A 23,938-nucleotide genomic window follows, 5' to 3' on the forward strand; every position below is an offset into this window, starting at 1 on the left:
TCCAGGTTTTTGGTGTTCGGAAACTGAAACGTTTGACTTCTGAGATGTTCGAAAACTGAGGTACCATTGTATAGAAGCTGTGGAATAGGATGATGTCTTCCACCACTCTTGGAGAAATCAGACTATTTTAAGGGGTGCACACAATTGTGTACTTCAACAGAAGGGGACAGCGGAGCAGGGGGAAGGATGGTGTTGTACCTCATAAGCCCTCATGATCTTCTGCCTGAGGTAACTGCCTCATTATGTCTAATGGTAGGGTTGGATCTGACTATTCCTCAGAAATCACAAGGCTGCCCTTTCAAGAATGCTGAATTGCACATCATGACCTAGCTAACTATATATTTGGTAGCTGGAAACATGTGAGAGGAGACTGGTTAAGCTTAAAAGAAAGATCAATGAAAGGAACAAGAGATTTAAAAAAGGAAACATTTTCCAACTATTAAAAGCATGGAGGCCAGCGGAAGAATTATGAAGGAAATAGACCAGATCTGAGGTTTATGGCATAATTTTACTTTGTGTAATGTTCTTGCTAATATCCAGGGTCTAATTAAGATATTCATTTAAAGCCTTTTACTAGGGAAATGCAAATAGAAAGGGTCGCTGGAATCTGTCCATTGCGCTAATGTTATGGACTTTTTAATGTAGATTTTAATGAGGTTCTGTTGCTGACTGGGATATTACACAAATTTAAATCCAAGTGTTGCTAATTTCAACAATGTGGAGCACAATGTCATTTCAAGATTTGAAAAGGAAAAGAAACACAGAAGAGGAACTGCCCATTTTAACAGCATCCTTTTAAAATATCAACATTCTTACTGGAAAATGAGAGGATATTGAGCTGTAGGAGCAGGGTAACAGAAGCCAGCAACAGAGATGAGCTGTAGAAAAATTGACTGAAGTTTGAATTCACTATGGAAATCTTTTCTCACTTAGTTTGATTTTTCACAACTAAATTAAAGTCCCCTTCCTCTGAATAGAAGCTGCAAATAATTAAAGTGGAGATAATTAAGATGGATGTGGAATATCCACTGCAAGATGGTAGCAGGGACACAAAACCTGATTGTGAATGCAAATGCATGAAATTTGATCAGAAATATTGCTTTGAATGAGCCAATAAGTATTTCATCTCGACTCATTATTCCAATCAGGTATTCTGGTTTACAGCATAACCCAATGAAATATGAAACCATCAGATTACAGAGAATCCATTTGCATTGAAAAACAAACCATATTCCCAGTCCTTGTGGATGTAGTGAAAACTCAGAAATAGCTTTGGGGCTGAATTTGCAAATGGTCTAACAGTGTACTAAAAATAAACAAATGCTTGGTGGATCGCACCAAAGGCCCATTTAGTCCAGCATCCTGTTCTTACAGTGGCTAACCAGATGTCCATGGGATCAATGGGATATTCGCAAGCAGGACATGTGCACATAGGTTAGGGAGGAAGTGATAGAGAACATTCTTGGAATGCGGCAGACCCCATATTCAAAACCCTCTCCTGAGTTGCTAGAGCACTGTTGCCTCTCTAAGGAGACAGTACCAAAGATGGATAAGCAGCCCGACCTGCTACAAGTCAGGTTCTGATAATGGTGCTAATCAAAGCATTATTTTACTGACCCTGTATTGGTTGCATTGGGCCAACACCGTTGCTTGTTTGTTACTCGGCTTGTCATGGTTTGTTACAGCTGGTGCAGCTGCTCTGGTATGCAAAGAGCATTCCTCCAGTCATTTCAATAGAGAGAGTTGATTGCTGAATCATTGAATTGTAGAGTTGGAAGAGGACACATATTCCTTTGTCTGAATGGATTGGCTGAATCCATGGAAATGAGTGAGGAAGACCAGAAGTACAGCAGCGCTGCATGAAAACCTGAAGGTTTGAATGAGGTGGATATGTGCGGCACATAATTGCAACTGTTCATTTTCAGTGGTGTCACCTAGACTTCAGGTCAGGGGTAGGGAACCTGTGGCCCTCCAGAAGTTGTTGGATTCCAATGACCATCAGCCTCAAGCAGCATGGAGAGTAGTCAGGGATTATGGGAGTTGTGACCCAACCATAGCTGGAGGGTCAAAGGTCCCCATTCCTGCTTTTGAACCAGAATTAGATTGGTTTATTATATTTGTATCCGACCACTTTTCCAAAGAGTTCCAAGACAGCATATAAATCCATGCCTTTTCATCTTTACAACAGCTCACTTAGGCAGTTTAGACTGAGAGCAAGCAAGCAAGCGACTGTGTCAAGACCACTCTGAGTTTTATACTTCAGTGGGTATCTGAATTTAGGTCATCGCTGGCCTAATCCAGTACTCTAATCCAGGGTGTAGTCAATGTCGTGCCCTCCAGATGTTGAGGACCATAGCTGCCATCATCCATGACCATTGACCATGCTGGCTGGAGCTAATGGGAGTTGTAATCCAGAACATCTGGAGGTATTACAGTGGTGACCTTTTTTCTAACCAGCAGGACACACGGGCTCTCAATAATAATTGGAAACATATTTTGTGAGCCTACGTCCAGATCTCCTCTCCCTCCCTTTTATGGTTGTGATGAATGGATATTGTAATTAACAAAGATCTCACCCCTAGCGCATTTCATTTTTACTTAATTGTCTTGTCAACCTTTCCCCACCTTGCCCACTGATCATGTATGGCACGGTGCTATATGTCAACACCCACAACAGCTTTCCCCCCACCCCCAAGGAAGGAGAAGACTCCAAACCAAGATTAATAGGTGCAGTCTTTCGGGTAATTAATATTCATCGCTGCAAGCCATGTTGTCTGGGCTCCGTTTGAGAAAGCAGAACCCATCCTGCAGAGTGACGGGATTTATCATTTGCCGGTTCTTTCTGTGAGCAGATTGAGTCGCAGCTCCAGTAATTGAAAATGTGCTCTGAAATGCATCTTTTCCTCCCCTAACTTCTGATTATACTAGTTTGGTGGCTTTGATAAATACCCTGTTCAGTGTGCAGAAGAGCTTGTGGAAGGGTGTCTACCAGAATCACAGCATCCCAGAAGGGTAGAAGGCAGATTCCTTGTTAAAGAGCTGATGTCGCTTGTTTCATGCTTGGCTATTTTTCACCCCTGTTTGTTATCCCCGCCGCGCTTTCGAACTGATGCCTTAGCTTGCCCTTTCAGAGGCACATTCAATCAGATGGAACCATTACTGTGTAGCGCTTCTCCCTCTCATTGCGCATTAATGAAGAGCATGATGTTGTGGGAAAGAACCCTGGGGAAAGAAAATAGCGCCACTAATTACTGCTGGCAATAGGAATGTGCAGATTGATTTAAAGACAAGAGAGGGAGAGGGGGAACTAAAGTGGAAAGACAATTTGCTCAAAAGGTTGCATGTCCCAGGTTCCTTGTCTCTAAATCAGAGGCTAACCAGAGGCCCAAGTCAGGATTTGTCCAGCTTTCTCGTCCACTCTTAGAGGCAGTTTGTCTCTGAATACCAGTTCCTGGAATCACAAGTGGGGAGAGTGCAGTTGTTGCACCAAATACCTCTCTGCAGGCTCTCCACTGGGGAATCTGGTTGGCCACTGTGAGAATAGGATGCTGGACCTGTGGCCTGATCTAGCAGGGGCCTTACGTTTTATTTCTTTCAGTTTTTATACATTATTTTCTGGAGTCTAATCCAGAATGAAGATTGGTTTGTAAGAAAGAGTTTGCGTTTTCCCACCCTATCTCCAGCTCCCCCATGACTCCAGCAGACCCTCCAAGTGTCCCTATTTTCCAGGGACAGTCCCTGATTTACAGAAGCTGTTCCAGTTTCTGATTTGATCCTGGAATGTTCCGCTTTTCCTTAGGGTGTCCCTATTTTCTTCAGAGAAATGTTGGTAGGACATTCCTATTTTCATTAGACGGTATGGAAGTATTCGGTCTCCAAGCTAAGGAGATAAATAACTATACAACTGCTAGACATCTGAAGGCAGCCCTGTATAGGGAAATTTTTAAAAAATGTTTAATATTTTATTATGTTTTTATATATGTTGGAAGCCACCCAGAGTGGCTGGGGCAAACCAGTCAAATGGGTGTGGGGTATAAATAAAAAAAGTATTGTTGTGGTTGAATAGGATGTCCCTATTTTCATCGGACAGATGTTGGAGGGTATGCTTCAGCTTTCCCTATTAGTCTAAGCTTAAATCTGATATAAACATGATGTCCCTAGCATGGGTGTTTCCCAGCAACTGTCATTCAGAAACATACCTCCACTAGTCACTGGGTATTAGGTGAGCAATCTCCCAACTTTCTGCCTTCAGAGAATTCTTGTGTATGCCAAAGAGGCCTTTGCAGGAGGTCTCAGTTTAGCTTCAGGTTAAAATCTACCACCCCCATCCACATCCAAAAGGGAGAGCATTTTGATGGACAAGCTATCTTTTAAGGAAGCTTGTCCACCATGTATGATCTTCTCACTGAAGAGTAGTAACAGGCAGAAGAAGCTTGTCATTCCTTGGAACACACTTTAAACACACTTAGGGTACCACTTGCCTCTGCATGGCGAGTCCTTTTATCATAGATAATTCCAGTTAATAAACTGGATTACAGATAGTCAATTCGATATATTGTGGGGAAGATGGGTCCTTGTGATTGCCGTTCCCAGCAAGTCAAAAAGCATGGAGAGACTGTCTCTTTAAGGTGCAATTTCTTCTTTCAGCTTACTGTTGTATCGACGAGAAGCAGGGATAAAAAGTGTTCAAATTGTGTCCCAGTGGCTTTTATACAGAAGTTCTTGGATTTCTTCCAAAGCAAACGCATGAAAGGTGTTCAACCGGATTGAGAGCCTGCAATTATTGTGTGTGTGTGTGCGCGCATGGGTGTGCGTTGATGCTGTCTCTCTTGACACTTCGGTTGCATTTTTGTACTTTTTGCAGGATGTACGCAGGACAGGGGTGAGGCACCTGGAGCCCTTCTGATGTTGCTGGACTCCCACCACCCCTGACCATTGGTCATGCTGGTTAGGGCTGAAGGGAGTTGGGAGCTCCACAGCATCTCAGGTTCCCCATTCCTGGAGTGGGAAGAAGACAAAGCAGCATTTTCCAGTGGCATTATCAAAAAGAAAATGTCCCTAATCTGAGTGGTATATTTTCTGTGCAGAGCATAGAAGAGAAATGGCGGGGGAAAGAGGGATAAGAATTAAAGTCCATGGACTAGAGACAGACAGTGTGGTACCCTTCAGATGTTACTGGACTACAATTCCCATAATTCCTGACCATTGGCCACACTCACCAGGGCTGATGGGAGTCATAAGCCAATAACATCTGAAGGTCACCAGGTTGACTACCTCCACCATGGACTATGCTGAAAATCTGTCCCAAGGAACAAATTATGGATGAGTAGCCATGGCAGAGCTGAGTGGGTGCCATGGAAATGACATCCCTTTGGATCATTCTTCTCCTTACTGCAGCACCATCCAGGAAGGTACATTTATTGCATGGGTCAAAGCCATCACCTGATGATCAACAACAATGACAAGGAGCAAGAGTTGGGCAAACCACAGTATGATGGCCCTGATCTGTGTGGTGGTGGATCTTCCTAGATGATATCTTGGGGAGGGGAGATCTTACCTCAAGAGTGCCATTCACAGTGCAATTCCTCTGGCAGATTGACAGCTTCTGGCCAGCTTCTAGCCTGCACAGCAGAAGTGGCAAAGAAAATAATCCCATGGTACCTAAAAGACTATCATATTCATTGTGAGAGGAGCTATTCACATTGCATTTGTTTATTATCTTAGTGTGATTATATTGTAAGGTGCTTTTGCCTACAAATACAGGATATAAGTGCTTAAATTAGCATTGCGCACTAAAGGCAAGAGTTGAAGTGGCCAATCTCAAGGTGAAGTTGTTGTTCCTGCTCAAGCAAGGTTTTTCCTGCACAGGTAAAACATCTGAAGAAATTTAAGGAATAATAATAATAATAATAATAATAATAATAATAATGGAATTGCTAAGGAATGGTATTCCTGGCTGGCCATTGACTTTCCCCTGAAGTGACATTTCCTGGCAAATTGGAAGATTCTTGATTCATATGGAACATCCAAAAAAGGGGAGAAAACCCCACACCCCACATTTTAGAGGACTAGTAAAATTCTTGAAGAGGATTCCACATACCCCTCTATTCCATGGAAGCTCAATGCACAATGAAATTATTTGTCTTTAAGGTACCATAGTGCTCTTGGTTGAGTTTTTGCTCCCAAGGAAAAGACCCATATGGAGAAAGAAGTCCAGTGTTTTGCATTTCAAAATAGAATGTCAAGAGGAAGAAGAGCAGGTCAGAAGCAACAAGTTGAATCGTGTTAGTATGTGAATTAAATTAAATGACAGTTGTGTCTCAATTTCATTTTTTTTACTGGCCTTCTCCATGTTGGGAGAGGTAGACCTCACACATGGCCTTCAAATGCCGTACTTGATTCAGCAGAGTGGCTTAACAGTTGGATGAGCAGGAAAAAAAAATGATGTATTGCAGCTTACCTAAAGAATGAAAACTGTACCACACCAATGTTTACAAGTCCAAGTAGACAGCGAACCCCTGTAAAATATATGTAATTTATGCAAGGGATTGCATCTTTCTTTTTGTAATGAATGCACTAAGCAACCCTGTATATATTTTACAATGTCTTTACAAAACAAGAGGAAAAAAATACAGAGGGAGAATCATTTACTGTAGTGTTGTAAAATAAATGCACTTTTTCTAATTTTTTTCATTAAAAATCCTATGGCACGTTTTCAAATGCATATGGCTTCTTTTATATAACACGGGGATGGGGAACCTTCATGGAAATCACGTCAGTGGTGGTCAGAGCTAGAGGGAAAGTGGCCAGAGCAATGGACATGATACTTATCTGTGTATAGTTGGCTACATTCAAGCTGCACAAAGTCCAGAGGTTTCTGCACCCACTTGCACCTTTCCTTCTTCCTTACAGGAAAGAAAGAGACACTGTCATCATTCAAGGACACGTTCCAGCCAGACAAAAGCACTTGAGAGTGCTGAACAAGTATAGAGGGTTTGTGGCCTGGGTAGAGCTCCAAAGTCTGGATAGCAAAACCTGGGGGTTATGTGGCATGCCCTACAACCAAGATGTGCTCAAGTCACTTCATAAGATCCGTTCTATTTTTGCATTCAGTCGAGGTAGTCAGTGTGATGCCCTGTAGATGTTTTGGACAGTCATTCCCATCAGCTCCAGCCAGCATGGGTTCTGTAGTCCACAACATCTTAAGGGCACCACGTTGGCCACCCTTGGCATACAGGGCACCACCCATTGTGATGCTTGGAAAATAGGTGCCTTACGGGTACCCAAACCACCACAGCCTCTTGCTCTGAATGAGAATGGAACATTTAAACTGTTGGAAGACCTGCAGTGATTAATTAGGCAGGTAAGAGAAACACTCAGATTCCATAGCCCCAGAATGAGAATAAGTCCTTCTGAGCTAAGTAAAGCCCCTAGAGTTCCACCATCCCATCTATTCCTTTTCCTAGCTCATTGCTGGTGGGAGCTTGTCATGCTCACCCACATGTGCCTGCGTCCCACTGGGATTCATCCATTTTGCCTGCCACAGTTTGCCTGCGGCGCTGGAGCCTCCTAGGGAGCATTATACTTTGCCTCTTGTAAGCACAGATAGACATTAATCATTCAAGATTGCCAAGTGACAGATGACGGAGCACACAGCACATTTTCTGGGATTTTGTTCTCGCAGAAGCCAGCGATAAGTGCTTGCCATGGTGGTAAGGACATGTTGATTATTAGTGCTGCTGTCTGATTACATGATTACAAGAGAAACAATGATATGCAGCACATATTGCAAAGGCACCCAGATACATCAAAAGCCCGTCTATTGACAAACAGGCAGTGAAGTTGTGTGGTGCTTCTGGCTTTGGGGCAGATGGAGACATAGAGGATCCCGAGGAAGTTAGTTGCATTTGGGATCCTTTGAAATCAATAGGACAAGTTAGTCATCTATGGATTTCAAGTTCAACTAACTCTGGGTATTATTTAACTAACCTGTCCTGTCAGTACAACAGGAGTTTCCCTCCTCCTTCCCCCTGTGGTCTCCCCAGATCTGCTCTTAAGGGTTGGGTGAACACCCTAGAACAGATTTAGGGGGTTCATGGAATGGAGAGTGGGCGAATACTCCATTGCACAAGCAGAAATCTTTGCACTGGCAGAACATTCATTTTGTTCTGTGTTGGATTCCATCCTCAGTCTGGATCCAACCCACAGAGTTGTAAACCAAGAAGAGGCCATCAATCTCAATCCCTTGACCTTGTGCAATACTGATGGCATCTAAGGACCAGAATACCAATTCAATCATAGGGCTGCTTTCCTAGGGGGGACTTGGAGGTCCTCACTCACTCCTGGGCATTAAAATGAGGTCGTCCACAATATCAACGGGTTTTTTGGGATCAGAATGGCAATGCAATCGTGAAGTCGCAGAGTTAGAAAGCCCTTCAAGATGATACAGGCTGAACTGTTGATTGGAGGCTGGAGCTGCATTCATTTCATTCTTGAGGTCAATGGGAGAAGATTGAGTGGATGAGACCAATGGTGGGTCCAACCATCAAAAAGGCAGCTTCTGCGTGTGTTGTAGAGGGAAGCAAGGGGCAGATGGGGCTTGTCAACCTGGGAAGGTAGCTCGACTAGGAGAAGGAAAATTCTGATCCTAAACCTCCACTGTCTTTGGGAGAAGGAAAGGTTAAGGGGCAAACCCTACACAAATCCAGAGTGGAGCCCCTAAGGCAGATGGATGGCACCTTGTACGCCTCCTTCGGGCAACTTCTTTGGCCAAGCTGGTGCCAAACATATTGCTTTCCTTTCCTTTCTCTTGGACCACCTCATCAAGTCTGAGATGGAGATCTTAACTGGGCAGCCCAGAATACCCAGACACACTGCCCAGGCTCATGCACAAGGAAGGTCACTTCAGCGTTGCTAATGCAGCAGTTTGACTTCACCCATGGAGGCACACTCCACTGTCTCTCAAGACAGACAGATGTCAACAGCAATATGCTATCCATAGAGCTCCTAGATGACTCAAGCACATAAGCCATGCTACACACTAAAAGGAAAGGAGAAAGAAAATAAAAGCGTCACCAGCAACTGACCCTTGGTAACAATCCCCTTTCCTCCTCCAGTCACCAACTTGCTTTTGCCAACCCCCCCTAGAAGGGGGAGGGTTTCTTAAGGAGTGGTCTTACCATTGCCTCCTTAAAGCAGACAGGGACCACCCATCTCAAAAACGTCACCAATCACTTCCCAGCTGACTCCCCCCTCCCTGCCCATTTTTCTCAGCCATGAGGCTCAAGGGTCAAGTACACAGGTGGTTCTCCAGACCGAACCAAATATTTTCCCACATCCTCAAGCCTTAATAACTGAAACTCATCCAGCACAAGAAGACTAGACAGTGTTCTGGACACCTCTTGAGATTCAGCCGCTTACATTTCTATGAGTACATATAAAAACCTCATATGGTTGGACGATGTGCATGCATTGCACATTGACTTGGGAGGCACTGTGCTATAGTGGTTACAGTGCAAAAATTCAGGTCCAAACCCTGCAGGTTTGATGTGAGGATAAAAAGGGTAGAGGAGAACAATATGTGTGAGCTCTGAGCTCAGGGGAGGAGGAAAGCAGGGGTAGAAATGCAATTATGAATGATAAATTGATGCCACAATTCCAAATGCTGCTAAACCTTTTGGCAAAGTAGGACGGAGGCAGTAAATAATTTTGTGGAACAAGTCGATGGGTGAGAGTTTCTTAGTGCTTCTATGAATGCACCCCTCCCAAACCAAAAATAAGGAAAAAAACAACTTTGATTTCCAGATTACCACTGTTTCCATGGCAATGTCCCAGTGTTGTACCAAGAATAGATGCCGGAGAAAGAAATATTAACTAGTTTCTTTGGAGCAATGAAGATGTTACGACAAGATCTACATAACAAAGCTAAAGAAAGCATATTGGGGTGAAGGGAGGGAGAAAGATGGCCTTCCCCAGTGGCTCAGCACAAATTATTCACAGCATAAGAGGTTTAGGAAGAACAAGGTCTCTTGCATATTTAGACAATCCCACCATTATTTCTGCTGTAAGCAGATCAGACACAGGAGGTTCTCTGCTGTCAACACAAAGAGAGGGATCAGATTAACATAAGAAGCTGCCTTATACCGAGCGAGATTTGATGTCTCATGAATCTACGCATGGCTATAAGCCATGACACCTAAGCGAAACTAGGACCCACGTACCCATGGGACCGCCTCTCCTGGTATGCCCCACAGAGGACCTTAAGGTCCACAAATGACAATATTTTGGAGGTCCCAAGTTACATGGTCTCAGCTAGGCCAGGGCCTTTTCAGTACTGGCCCCGACTTGGTGGAACGCTGTGTCACGAGAGACTAGGGCCCTGCGGGACTTGACATCTTTCCGCAGGGCCTGCAAGACAGAGCTGTTCTGCCTGGCCTTTGGTTTGGACTCAGTCTGGCCCTTATGCTTCCCTCCCCTTATGGTTTTGATCTATGGGCTACTTTTAAAATGAGGCTGCATTTTAAATTGCATTTTAACCTGTATTTTAAATTGGTTCCCCCCGTTATGTTTTTACTGACATCTTTCCGCAGGGCCTGCAAGACAGAGTTGTTCCACCAGGCCTTTGGTCAGGGCGCAGCCTGACTCCCTCCTCTGGCAACCTGCACAGAATCTTGCCTAATCGGTTGCCAACAATTTGATTTTAATTAATTTTTATAATGAAATGTTTTTAGAATGTTTTTAGAATTTGACTGTTTGACTATTTGACTGTTGTTAGCCGCCCTGAGCCCGGCTTCGGCTGGGGAGGGCGGGATATAAATAAAATTTATTATTATTATTATTATTATTATTATTATTATTATTATTATTATTATTACTGTTAGCCTCCCTGAGCTTGGCTCTGGCCGGGGAGGGCGGCGTACAAATAAAATTTATTTATTTATTTATTTATTTATTTAATAACCCATCTCTGGGTTATTTGTGGGGCATTGGAATTCGTTAATCCCCCCCCCCCAATATATAGTCTGGCCCACCACATGGTCTGAGGGATGGTGGACCGGCCAACAGCTGAAAATGTTGCTGACCCCTGGTCTAATCAATGCCCAAACTTTTAAGAGCATCAGCATAGCACAAAATCAGAAAAAAGAGCAATATATTACAGGAAAAGTAGTGTAAAAATCCATAGAACAGGCCCTACAAAATAGCACTTATATATATGCACACACGTACATACAAGTAAACAACAAAATCATTGCAATCTGTCAAATGCCCAGGAAAAGAGGTAAGTTTTTACTTGTTGCTGAGAGGATATTAATTAAGGTGCCAGGTGGAACTTGCTGGGAATAGCATTCCACAAATGGGAAACCCCAAAACCAAAGGTCATCTCCCTTGGTGCCACCCTCTGAACCTCCTCTTTCAGTCTACTTCCTCCTTGGTTCCATTTCCATTAGCTACCCTCTCTTCTTCATGGCCTCCATCATCAGTTCCTCTCACCCATTATCACAGAGTTTTCCATGGTCCTTCCGTTCCTTGAGGTTTATTCAGCATCCTTTCTGTCATGATCCCTTTTGCAGTCACTTCCCTTATCTCCTTGGTCCCTTTCTCTCAAGTCTCCTTCCTGTTTCTTTACCAGTGGCCTATTCTCTACCATTCATGAGACCCTTCCTTCTCTTCCCTACATTCTTGGACCACTTTCCAATCATCAGCCTTCCCCACAAAGCAGTGGGGTCAGTATCAAATTTAATTCCCAGTTTTCTTTCTCCCACAGAAAGAGGACATAAGGACATAAGGAGGAGGTCTCCTGGATCATACAGAAGACCTGTCAAGTCCACCAGCCATCGAGTGCCCATGGAGAGCCCACAAGTTGGAGATGACTGCAGTAGCAGTCTTAGCTCCCAATTTTTGAACAGTTCCCCCTCCCCTTGAGAAGAAGGAACCATAGAATTGTAGCATTGGAAGTGACTACAAGGATCATCTAGTCCTGGCGATGCAGGAATCTCAGCTAAAGCATCCATGACAGATGGGCTTAAAAACCTCCAAGGAGGGAGAGTCCACCACCTCCCGAGGGAGATTGTTCCACTGTCAGACAGCTCTCTGTATTCTGCTCTGGTCAGACCTCACCTGCAGTATTGTGTCCAGTTCTGGGCACCACAGTTCAAGAAGGACACTGACAAACTGGAACATGTCCAGAGGAGGGCAACCAAAATGATCAAAGGCCTGGAAACGATGCCTTATGAGGAACGGCTAAGGGAGCTGGGCATGTTTAGCCTGGAGAAGAGGAGGTTAAGGGGTGATATGATAGCCATGTTCAAATATATAAAAGGATGTCGCATAGAGGAGGGAGAAAGGTTGTTTTCTGCTGCTCCAGAGAAGCGGACACGGAGCAATGGATCCAAACTACAAGAAAGAAGATTCCACCTAAACATTAGGAAGAACTTCCTGACAGTAAGAGCTGTTCGACAGTGGAATTTGCTGCCAAGGAGTGTGGTGGAGCACATTCTTTGGAGGTCTTTAAGCAGAGGCTTGACAACCATATGTCAGGAGTGCTCTGATGGTGTTTCCTGCTTGGCAGGGGGTTGGACTCGATGGCCCTTGTGGTCTATTCCAACTCTATGATTCTATGATTCTATGATTCTTACTGCCAGAACGTTCTTTCTGATGTTTAGTCGGAATCTCCTTTCTCACAATTTGAAGCCATTGGTTCAAGTCCTACCCTCCAGAGCAGGAGAAAACTAGCTTGCTCCATCTTACATGTAACGGCCCTTGAGATATTTGAAGATGGCTATCATATCTCCTCTCAGTCTCCTCTTTTCCAAGCTAAACATATCCAGCTCCTTCAACCATTCCTCATAAGGCGCTTTCCTGAACATTCCATGCCATCACAGTGGTTCAGACAATTGATTTCAGAGGCTACATTGCTCCAGGCTTGATGCAAATGCACCTTGAAAGTGCACTTTATACAGCTTTCCCACCTTGCGTAACATCATGTTATAAAGTGAGCATCAGTTTAGCCATTCTTCCTTCCTCTGATGGCTACATTCCGCTCCTTCTCTGTTCAGGTGGCCTGGAATTACTCTGCATTTGAGAGATCCAAAGAGAGAGCACTTTCGATCTCTTTGCGAGGGCCAAAAGGGCACTTCTTTCCCATAGTCCCTGCAGGAATTAACCTCAGTCGACAGAGTCAGTCCAGTGAGATAAAAGAGAGGCTGAGTGAATTGTTCTAAAAAAAGCAAAGCACTGCAAGGTGGCTTGTTTCTGAGGCTCGCCATCGGTACATTCTTTTGGCGTGTAGGGAATTGAGCAGGAGTCTGCAGGGATAAAAAGAGAAAATAGGAGTTAAAATTGGAGTGTTGAGGGCTGGGGTGGAAGGGAGAGATTTTGTCCCTTTCCTTGCGCTGCAGGCTTTCAAAAAATCAATACTCATAACATTAACCCGCATGAAAGTGAAAGAAAAGCAGAAGCACACATTAAAAACACAGTGGTGCTATGTGCTGGAAAGTACACAAAATGACTGGGGGATTTCTCAGGAGCATAACTGAGCACAGCTTGCTGCAAGAAAATAAGGAGCGCCCTTGCCCATCTCATCCAGCACCCTATTCTTGTTGGTGGCAACGGAAAAATTTAAGTATTAAAAGAGAATCCCCTGGATGCCAATATCCAGGTTTGGGACAAGTACTCTTTGGTGAGAGCAACCCAGCAGAGATTTAAAATCACAAAACATGCAGCAAAGTAAAACGTGGAAATATGGGTTGTTAGCCTTTGAAAATATGCTCTTGTGAGTTCCAAAACTTCCCTCTTCCCTTAGCATAGAAAAAGACCACACATTTGGTAAGTTAAAAATGCTTTACTTACAAACCCTCCAAAAGTCAGATTCTTGTGCTTTTCTATACAGCACTCAGGAAAAGTTGCACTGGCAGTAAAACTTGGCTTAGTTCCAAAGTGGTGAAAGTTCCTAAATTATTGTTATAGGAACTCAAGAGTGGCTTGTTTGAGCCATGCGGTCTGAGCTTCGAGCGACCATCTCATACCTCCTAACACAATGAACTTCTCTGGTAGACTGAAGGTGAACAAGTGCCTTGATTACCTTCCTCCCAAGGTGAAGGGGAGTGAGCTAACGAACTCTGACAGGACAGCTTACTCTATGACATTAACTCCTTCATGCCTTGATTAGACTTAAGCATGTTGGTTATATGAGGCCAGTCAGGTGCTCATGGGAGACTCACAGGAAGAACCTGAACACAACAGTACTCTTCCTTCTTGTGGCTTCCAGCAAGTGAGAGTCACTGTTCAGAGACAATATTGCCTCTGGCCATGGAGGCAGGGCATACCCATCATGGCTAGCAGCAATCAATAGCCTCATTGTCAACGAGTGTGTTGAACCCTCTTTGATAGCCATCCAAGTTGGCAGTGACCACTACCTCCTGTGGAGTGAATTCCATAGTTTAGCTACGCACTGGGTGGAGAAGTGTTTTCTTTTACCTGTCCCAAATCTTGGAACATTCAGCTTCATTGTAAGTCCTCGCGTTCTAGTACTATGTGAAAGGGAGAAAAATGGCTTCCTGGGTGCTATCTCCACATGGCATACATGGCACACCACTATCATGTCCCTATTATTTGCCTTTTCTCTAAACTAAAATGCCTCAGATGCTGTAACCTTTCCCCTTTGGGGAGTTAGTCTATCACTTCGATCACTTGGGTTGCCTTTTTCTGAATCTTTTCCAGCTGTACAGTATCCTTTGCATGATTTATTTATTTGTTGATTGATAGTTATGAGGAGGGGTAATGAGCTATGTAGCCTTCCTGCCTCCTCCAAGTCTTATTTAACCACGGCTTTGGGATTTGAGATAACACTAGAAGAGTTTGGATTTGATATCCCGCTTTATCACTACCCGAAGGAGTCTCAAAGCGGCTAACATTCTCCTTTCCCTTCCTCCCCCGCAACAAACACTCTGTGAGGTGAGTGGGGCTGAGAGACTTCAGAGAAGTGTGACTAGCCCAAGGTCACCCAGCAGCTGCATGTGGAGGACAGGAGACACGAACCTGGTTCACCAGATTACGAGTCTACCACTCCTAACAACTACACCACACTAGCTCTGCCCACCCATTTTCAAGGATGTTTGCAGCCATATGGACCAGATCCCTGCTTTTTAAAATGGGTAATATATGTTGAATGATAGCTCTTATCCCTAAGAATTAGTCTGGCACCTTTTAAGGCCATTAAAGGCACCTTTCATTGCTTTCTCCTGAGATAAACAAAATCCCTAAGTTAATTGTGCACCATGTGATAATTCTTTCCTGATTCTACTGCCAATCAATTTCATTTGAGTGACTCTAAGTGTATGCATTATGATGAAGGGAGAAATATTTGCATACCTATTTCCCCAAATATTGCTTCTCTAGTCGTTTCAGCCTCCTTTAACCAACCTTCACAAATCATTAGGGTATTGCTCATGTTCTTTCCATTGTTCTAAAATATCCTGATGCTCAAAGCAAAAATGTGGGTAAAAATAACTCTTGCTCAAAAATAACATCAATTCTTCAGTTAAAAAACACACACACACAAGCAAGGGGAAAAATAACAACCCAGCAACCCAATTGTCAGTGGCAAATATTATTTCTTATAACTGTAGATAACCTTTCAGAACTCCTGGGTAGGACAGAAAAGATTAAAACATAACTCAAAGGAAATAATAATAATAAGAGTAATAATAAAACATCTGTGAAAAGGTTGCATCAAAGAAAATTGAATTTAAGGACAGATTTTGCCCTATAAATCTGTAGTAAAAATAGCCAAGGTTGGCTGAGAGTGGTGTGAAAAATGCATTCAGTTGAAGCAGCGAAGGCTGTGATTGCTCAGAGAATAGCTTCATATAACGGACTTGGATAATCATTGAAGAATTATTTTTTACCACCCATCAGTAGTGCATAAAAGGTAACCTTATGAACCACTTATCTGGTGACAGAAAATCTACGGGTGTCCAGGGCAGACCGATGAGAAAACTTTCAAAGTGTTATAAATGTCTTCCTTTTCCAACATTTTCTTTTGCATGAGTTGCAAAAACTTTTGATTATTCAATTACTTTGATCTCTCTCTCGGTCTCTCTCTCTCTCGACTTCATTTATCCTCAGTGGTGCCATTGCATAGACAAATCTGATTAGTAGCATCTTTCTTTTCATTCCATTCAGAGTGCCATTTTTCCCTGATGGGCTGGGGTCATCAATGTGACTGTCCATTGCCCTCACCCTCAACAAAGGACATTTATTTATGATTTTTAAATTATTATTATTTTATTTTTTTAAACAAAACTTGTATACCCACCTGTCACCAAATAGTTATGGGTTAGATTGCTGGCTAGGACAATGGTTCACACACAAGACAAGAAGGCTGTTTGGTTTGAATTAGAACAAGCATTTTGTTGGAGCAACTTGAATTGAAGGAATGGGTTTCTGTGCAGTCAGTTTAAAACTGACTCAACCCCCCCTTTTCTTCTTAGCATTTCTAATGCTAAAAATGATCCAATGATGGTTTGGCTTAGTGTTACACGTGAACCAAGTCTGTGACTACAAATGGATGGATGTTCTTATAAATGGGATTTTCATCAGAGGAGAGGGAACTGGGATGAGACTGCAAGGCTGTGTTCCATCTTGGTTTCCATGTTTTCTGGGAAGACATTTTGTCTGATGAAAATCAGGCTCCCCCCCAATTTTTTGTTTTTGTTTTAAAGAAGACTGATCATCTTGCAAGGTTTTGGTGCTTAATAATTTGACAGAGAGGTGCTGCCTCTCTGCTATGAGCATTAATAATGTATTTTGGATATTAAAAAAGACTCTCTAAAATATTTATGGGAAAAGAATTTAGAAATGTCAGAAGACCTGGATGAAGATTTATTATTTGATTAATCCTCACTTCTCTGGTGTCTTCCTGAGAAAAGCAAAATGTTATGAGTTGTTCTGTTTCTAGAAAATAACTCCTGGCAGGGTGAAAAAAAATGTTCAAGTGTAATAGATTTAAATCCTGGAAGTCCTCTAGAGACAAGGCAGAATTTTTGCCCCCCCCCATTACTTGTAGTATGAGTATCTTCATATTTGATTCTAAATTGGTTCTAAATTGGGTGCCATTTGTCAAGTAACTGATGTTAACCTGAAGCTTGATCCATTTGGATATGAACTATCAAACATAAGGATGCTTGAAGAATTCATCATCTGAGGAATTCTGGTATGAAATGAGGCAACTTGCACCTCCCACACTAATGTGTAGATGGGACTTTTCTATCCTCTGGCTTCTACAAATCTCCAATGTTCTGAAGCGGTAGCTCTGCTAATGTGTTACTCTCATGTAAGGCAAGTGTGTGGTGACTGGGAAGGAGAACCTCTTTTGTAGCCCCATCTCCATATCACATCTTCTTCCCAGAACAACCACATGTTGTGTGAAATTGTCTGTGAAGAAAACCCAACCTGTGAGCTCTTGTTCACATGTCAACACACAAGTGCCCTACACTTGAGTAACACATGAACAGAAAATATGTTTTAGAATAGTATTTAATTATGAATTTAAATATGAATTAGTGTGGAATGGGACAGGGCAGGCTTGTGCAGGAACACATGCAAAAGCGACACAATAGAAATAGACTTGATGCTTATAGCAAAAAACTGGAAAGGGGGAAAAATTCCATCAGTAAGAGAATGGCAAATCAAACTCTGTGAATACATAGATTTGGCAAGGTTAACAGCAGTCTTGAGGACAACCAGAGCAAAAACTAATGAAAGAATGGGACTGTGTATATGAAAAAACATTGTTCTGGAATAAACGTATCAGTATGTAATGAATGAAGTTTGCAAGGTTGAAGAAAGGAAGAAATAGATATGAAAGCGTTAAAGTTAGAATTAATGTACATATGTATATATAACATGACAATCAAGATAAAGTGAAAATTGGAAGTCGCTAAAGGGTATGCAGGAATCAAAATGTATGTATGTTTCGTTATGATTTGTGGTTATTGCTGTTGTTTTGTTGTTTTCTTCTTTTTCTTTCAAGATTTTTGATCATTGTTTGACTTTATATTTTATGTTGTAACTTTGCAATGAAAATATTTTTTAAAAAAAAGAAGAAGAAAGAAATTGACTTGAATGCCACTTCCACAAAATATATTTAAAGAACTATTATGCCACTCTAACAGTCACAACTTATTGCAAAGAATCCCGGGAAGTGTAGAGAGTTATTGGCCCTGAGAGTTGTTAGTAGGCTCCATTCCTCTCACAAAGCTGCAATTCCCAGGGTGATATAACAATCAATCCCTAACAACTCTCAGCACCCTTAACTAATCACACTTACCGGGATTCTTTGCAGGAAGCCATGACTCTTAAAGTGGCATTACAGGTCTTAAATGTTTGGTACGGATGTGGCCATTGACTCATCCATCCCTAATCAATGTGCTTGAATTAGAATGCAGTGTTTTCCCAACACCAGAAATGAGCAGCTATTCCAACAACCAAGGAGAGGCCTATCAAGTTCTTTGACATGTGTTGAAATGAGCAAGTTGATGCGAATATGCACTGAAGAAACTAACCTAAGTTCAAGATTAACTGGAAGGAATATGGATTGCATTTTACACCAGAATGGACATGGGTATGTATATAAGGCTGGAAAGATATATTTTTTCTTTTTTGGGGGGAGGGGATAATGCCAATGTTTTGAAAAATCCTTTCTTTTAAAAATGAATATTTGCACAAAGTGTTTTTCAGAAAACTTCCTCACACCTTACCTCCCCCGCTTTTTTTTTGCCGCAAAATTGAAACTGGAGAATATTTTATTCAGCGCAGACATGCATATGCCTCAATAGACGAATTATGACACCACCAGCTGCATGACACCCAACTGCACAGCAGGCTTTTCTGCTTTTTGTTGGGGGGTGTAAACTATTTCTCTTTGCAGGATTGTGGGGTTTGTGTTTCTCCTCTTGCAAAGAGAGTTGCGTAATGTCTTTCCACCAACAAAACAACAAATCTGTCGCCTCTGTTAATTAGGCTGTGAGTTTGTTCTCCATTTTGTTCAGATGCCACCTCACGCCTCACATCTGCCTAAGAGGCTGTGGGAGTCTTCTGCAAAATGTCTTCTCCCCTCCCCACTTTCCAGAGAGTCAAAAATCTTTTGTTCCCTTTAGCAGCAGCCTGACTTAATAATTAATACTTAGCACTTGTACAAACATTAGCTAATTAATCCTCACAACACTCTGGAGAGTATTGCCATCTCCATTAATGGAGACTGGGAATTAGGGGCCCAATGAGACATATTATTGTTATTATCGAAACATTTCTGCTGCAATAGACTCTAAAAGGCCACAAACAGGTTAACTCCCACAGGGCTAGGCATTGTGCATAAGAAGTGATGTCTGCTTCACACAACACTCTTTTCCTACACAGATATGTTTATTTGTTGAAAGGGTTTTCTATCACTCCCCGCCCCTCTTCTCTACAGCTTGGGGTGGATTGAAAGCAAATTTGAAAAACTAACATAAAGCCGGCGAAAGCATTTCCTCAGAACTACAGAAGCTGTAAAACAGCAGCCACAAATCAGCCAGAAAATTGAGCCAAGGAAACATCAAAACAGCAGGTGGCACCATCCTGCCCCAACGGCTGCCATTGAATTTATTACAGGAAGTTTGTGAGTAAAAGGACTGGGAAGCGTTTATGGCCTACCTGGACAGGGTGTGGTATGAAGAGCAATTATAAGACAGTCTATACATTATGTGTGGAGCTAACAACCTTTATGTGTGTAGCTAACAACCTTTTTTTGTTACAATATAAGTAACAAATAGATTTTTCTTTCTTTAAAAAAAATAAAGCTACAGGAACCTCTCTATGTATTCACCCATCCTAGGGGACTCGGGTGGCGCTATCCCCTAGTGGCGCTAAACCACTGAGCCTCTTGGGCTTGCCAATTGGAAGGTCGGCGGTTTGAATCCCCACGACGGAGTGAGCTCCCATTGCTTTGTCCTAGCTCCTGCCAACCTAGCAGTTTGAAAGCACGCCAGTGCAAGTAGATAAATAGGTACTGCTGCAGCGGGAAGGTAAACGGCGTTGCCATGCGCTCTGGCTTCTGTCACAGTGTCCTGTTGCACCAGAAGAGGTTTAGTCATGCTGGCCACATGACCCAGAAAGCTGTCTGTGGACAAACGTTGGCTCCCTCGGCCTGAAAGTGAGATGAGCACTGCAACCCCATAGTGGCCTTTGACTGGATGTAACCGTCCGGGGGCTCTTTACCTTTATCTATTCATCCATCACAGTTGCAACTTCTCTTTCTTCCAAGACACTCATTTTAGTATATAAGGGGCAGGGGCACCAACTCCAGGGGCTGGAAGTGTCGTCAGCCCCCTCAATATTCCTTAGCAGGTGGCTCAGCCCCCCCCCCTAATATTGAGGGGGCAGAGGAGGCTGAAGCACTGAGCTGAGAGCAGCCTAGCATCAAAGGCAGGCTCCTCCTAAGTACGAGAGAGGAAGATTTGCAGCCATAGAAGCTGCGTGGCACTGGGCAAGGCCTATTCGCAATGACGTGTGTGTGATGACACAGGCATGTCGTGCTGCTGCCCCCCAATCTTTGGCTCAAGGTGGCGCCTCTGATAAGGGGTGTGTTGGGCTGCAAAACACTGACTTGTCCAAAGACATGTAGAGGGTTTCATGGTTGAGTGTGAGTAAAGGTAAAGGGTAAAGGGTCCCCTGACCATTAGGTCCAGTCGTGGCCAACTCTGGGGTTGTGGTGCTCCTCTTGCTTTACTGGCCGAGGGAGCCGGTGTACAGCTTCCGGGTCATGTGGCCAGCATGACTAAGCCACTTCTGGCGAACCAGAGCAGCGCACGGAAACGCCGTTTACCTCCCCGCCAGAGCAGTACCTATTTATCTACTTGCACTTTGACGTGCTTTCGAACTGCTAGGTTGGCAGGAGCAGGGACAGAGCAACGGGAGCTCACTCCGTCGTGGGGATTCAAACCACTTACCTTCCGATCGGCAAGCCCAAGAGGCTCAGTGGTATAACCCACAGTGCCACCCTGGTCCCCAAAATTCAAGGTGAGAGCACTTAAAAAGGATTTCTGTATGACTGGGAGGAGTATAACAAGTTCAACAGTCTCCAGCTCATGATGACCTCTGAACTTGTTATCTGTCCCCCCCCCCCCGATATTTCAAGCAGAGGGAAGAAGGGAATGATAAAAGCACTTAACAGGACTATCCCATCGATTAACATTACTTTGGTGAGTTAAAACTAGAGATGTGTGAATCTGTCTATTCTGGTTTCTCATGTTTCCAGTCGTAAGTTCAGCACTTCATATATCCACATCAGTTTATGATTTCCCTCCCTAGAAACAAGTTTCACGAAAATTCACCACTATTTTCATACAGATTGATCCCGATAGACATATTTTTGCACGCAAGTGTGCTTTATATAAACATATTTCCCCTAATATACTGCAATTCTGTATGCTATTTTCACCGATATATGTACTTTTATACACAGTACACTTTCCCTTAGAATGTGCATCTTTGTAGATGCTACTTGGCTGAACAATTGAATCGCAAAATTCAGAGAAGTGCAAATTTCAAAGGACAGTTGTGTTACAGTTCGCGTATTGTTTCATAAAATGCAAATTAGGTAGATTTGCCTTTAAAATGCAAAGTGAATAAAATTTATCCCCCATCCCTAATTAAAATGATCCACGAGGCTTCTGTTCCTTGGGTTGGACTAGACGACGTTTGAGATCATTTCCAATTCTGTGAAAAGACAGCAGCTGATTCACTCCCTGTCAGCATGTAGCAGGCAGAATAGAGTGATTCTCTTTTTTAAAATCCACTCTTATCTATTAAGATGGCACAATGCCTCTTCCCTTGGTGCTAAAATTGGCTTTCCCCCCTCTTTGCCACTATATCAGCCTCTCCTCCTCTTTGCACCCCTTTCTCCTCTGCCCTGGACAGGAGCAGAGATAATCTATCAGACTAAATAAATTAAACAAACAAACTGAAGCTGTCTTTTGTCTGGTGCAATGAAATGTGAAGGGTTTTTTTTTTCTGGAATCTAAATGACACTGACATAGGAGTAGGTATTGACTATCCTCTCTGGGTTTCTGTGATTTGTCTGATCCGTGATGGAGTGTCATAACCAGCTGGGATAAGGTGTGTGGTCCTCCAGCCCCCTCATCCTCCTGTAACTGATAAATCACCTCCTTTTGTTGTCTTGCCTTGAAGCCAAGCCACTCAATTCCCTCCTGTCTCCTTTGTGCAGCCACTAGTCCTTCAGCGCTGCCCTTTCTAAGCAAGGCAGCTCCTCCCCAGGGCTCAAGAACATCACAGATTCCTTTTCACTCTTTATCTCGCTGCCTGACATGGCCATACCCCAAATGCAGTGTGTGCCTTTACAAATTATAATCCGATTTGAAAGCAATACTTATCAAAACCAGTCGACAATGACTTACAGTTTATAATCCCCCTGGATACTATAAAAATAGCTGAAGCATTAGATACCTAACACTGTTTAAATTGTTCCAGAATGTAATGCTACAATCTGTTGAGGGAATTTTTTTTTCCTGGGGGGAAAGGGCATAGTAGGGCTCAAAGCCTTACGTGGACATTGCTCCCCCCATTTTTTTTTGGTAAAAATATGATAATTTGGGAGCCACTATATATCAGATTCTGGCTATAAAAGCTGTCTTTCTCTGAGGCAAATGCCATGTTACAAATGTGTGCTACAAATCCTGGCTTTTCTTTAAAATAAATTAAAGCCTTGGATGCCTGCGATTCTGAACAGAGGAGGAAAGTGGGAAGGGTTGTATTTAACCCCTTCCCTTCTCCAAATCACACTATACAAGCTACTTTTCCCGCCGCAGAACTCTAGAGGCATGTTTACCCTTCAAAGTACACAGCTGGAACCCCACCAGGGAAAAGCAGCCACTAGCAACAATTTTAGGAATGGGTCACAGCTCAGGGATAGAGGAAATGTCTAAAATGTAAATAGTTCCAGGTTCAGTTTCCAAGCATCACCAGCTTGGACCCAGTTTGAAACTCAGGAAAACTGCTTCCAGTCAGGGTAGGCAGTTCAAAGGTTACTTCAGAGGACCACTGGTCCGACTCACTTTAAATCACCTTCCTGTGTTCACTGAGAGTGAAAGAATGCCCACCTGGGAAAAAGCTGAGCACCCTCTGCTCAGGATTGCAGCCTCTTGGGTCTGCTATTTATTTTTAAATCACAGGGACTTCGTTACACGTGCTTGCATATATCATGGAATTTGTCCCTAAGGTAAGATCTTAAGGACAGTGGAAGTTGTTTCAGCATTTATCTTATGTGCTATTAACTTTTTTTTAAGTTACAAAAGTACTGTTATGGAGCTTGTGTTGTTGACATCAGTGCTCCCCCCCAAAAAAAAATGTTTAGGGGTACTCTCATTTTGACTCCAGAAAACCACCATTTTATAGTTCAAATCGGGAAAAATAAATACAGTAAATGGACAAATGTACAAAGATTCACAAAATGTTTAGGGGTATGCGTATCCCCCCAGAAAAAAGCACTGTTTGACATCATGGGAACTAGCCAAGGGGGACCCTCTACAGTAGACACTTCTCTTATTCCAAACAAACGATTCTCCAAACCACAAATCTGTTTTCCCCCGCAATTCTTCTCAAGACACACTTTTATTTTGCTTTCTGGTAGGCAGTTATGACATGTGAGGTGGGCTACCACCTCTCTGCTGCTCTTCTGGCTATGGTGCCTGCTGCTCACGAAGACCAGGATGGGGCAGGGCAGGGCAGGGCAGGGCAGGGGGGTGGCGAGGATGGGAGAAGCAATGGATTGGCAATGGGCACATACATGTGTAAACTTGTGCCTCCATTTCATTCAGGTTTCTGGCCTAATTTTGCTGTGGAAACTTTGTTGAATACCCTGTAGCCAACATGGTGCCCTTTT

The sequence above is a fragment of the Podarcis muralis genome, chromosome 8 (genome assembly GCF_964188315.1).
Source record: "Podarcis muralis chromosome 8, rPodMur119.hap1.1, whole genome shotgun sequence".
Taxonomy (NCBI): domain Eukaryota; kingdom Metazoa; phylum Chordata; class Lepidosauria; order Squamata; family Lacertidae; genus Podarcis; species Podarcis muralis.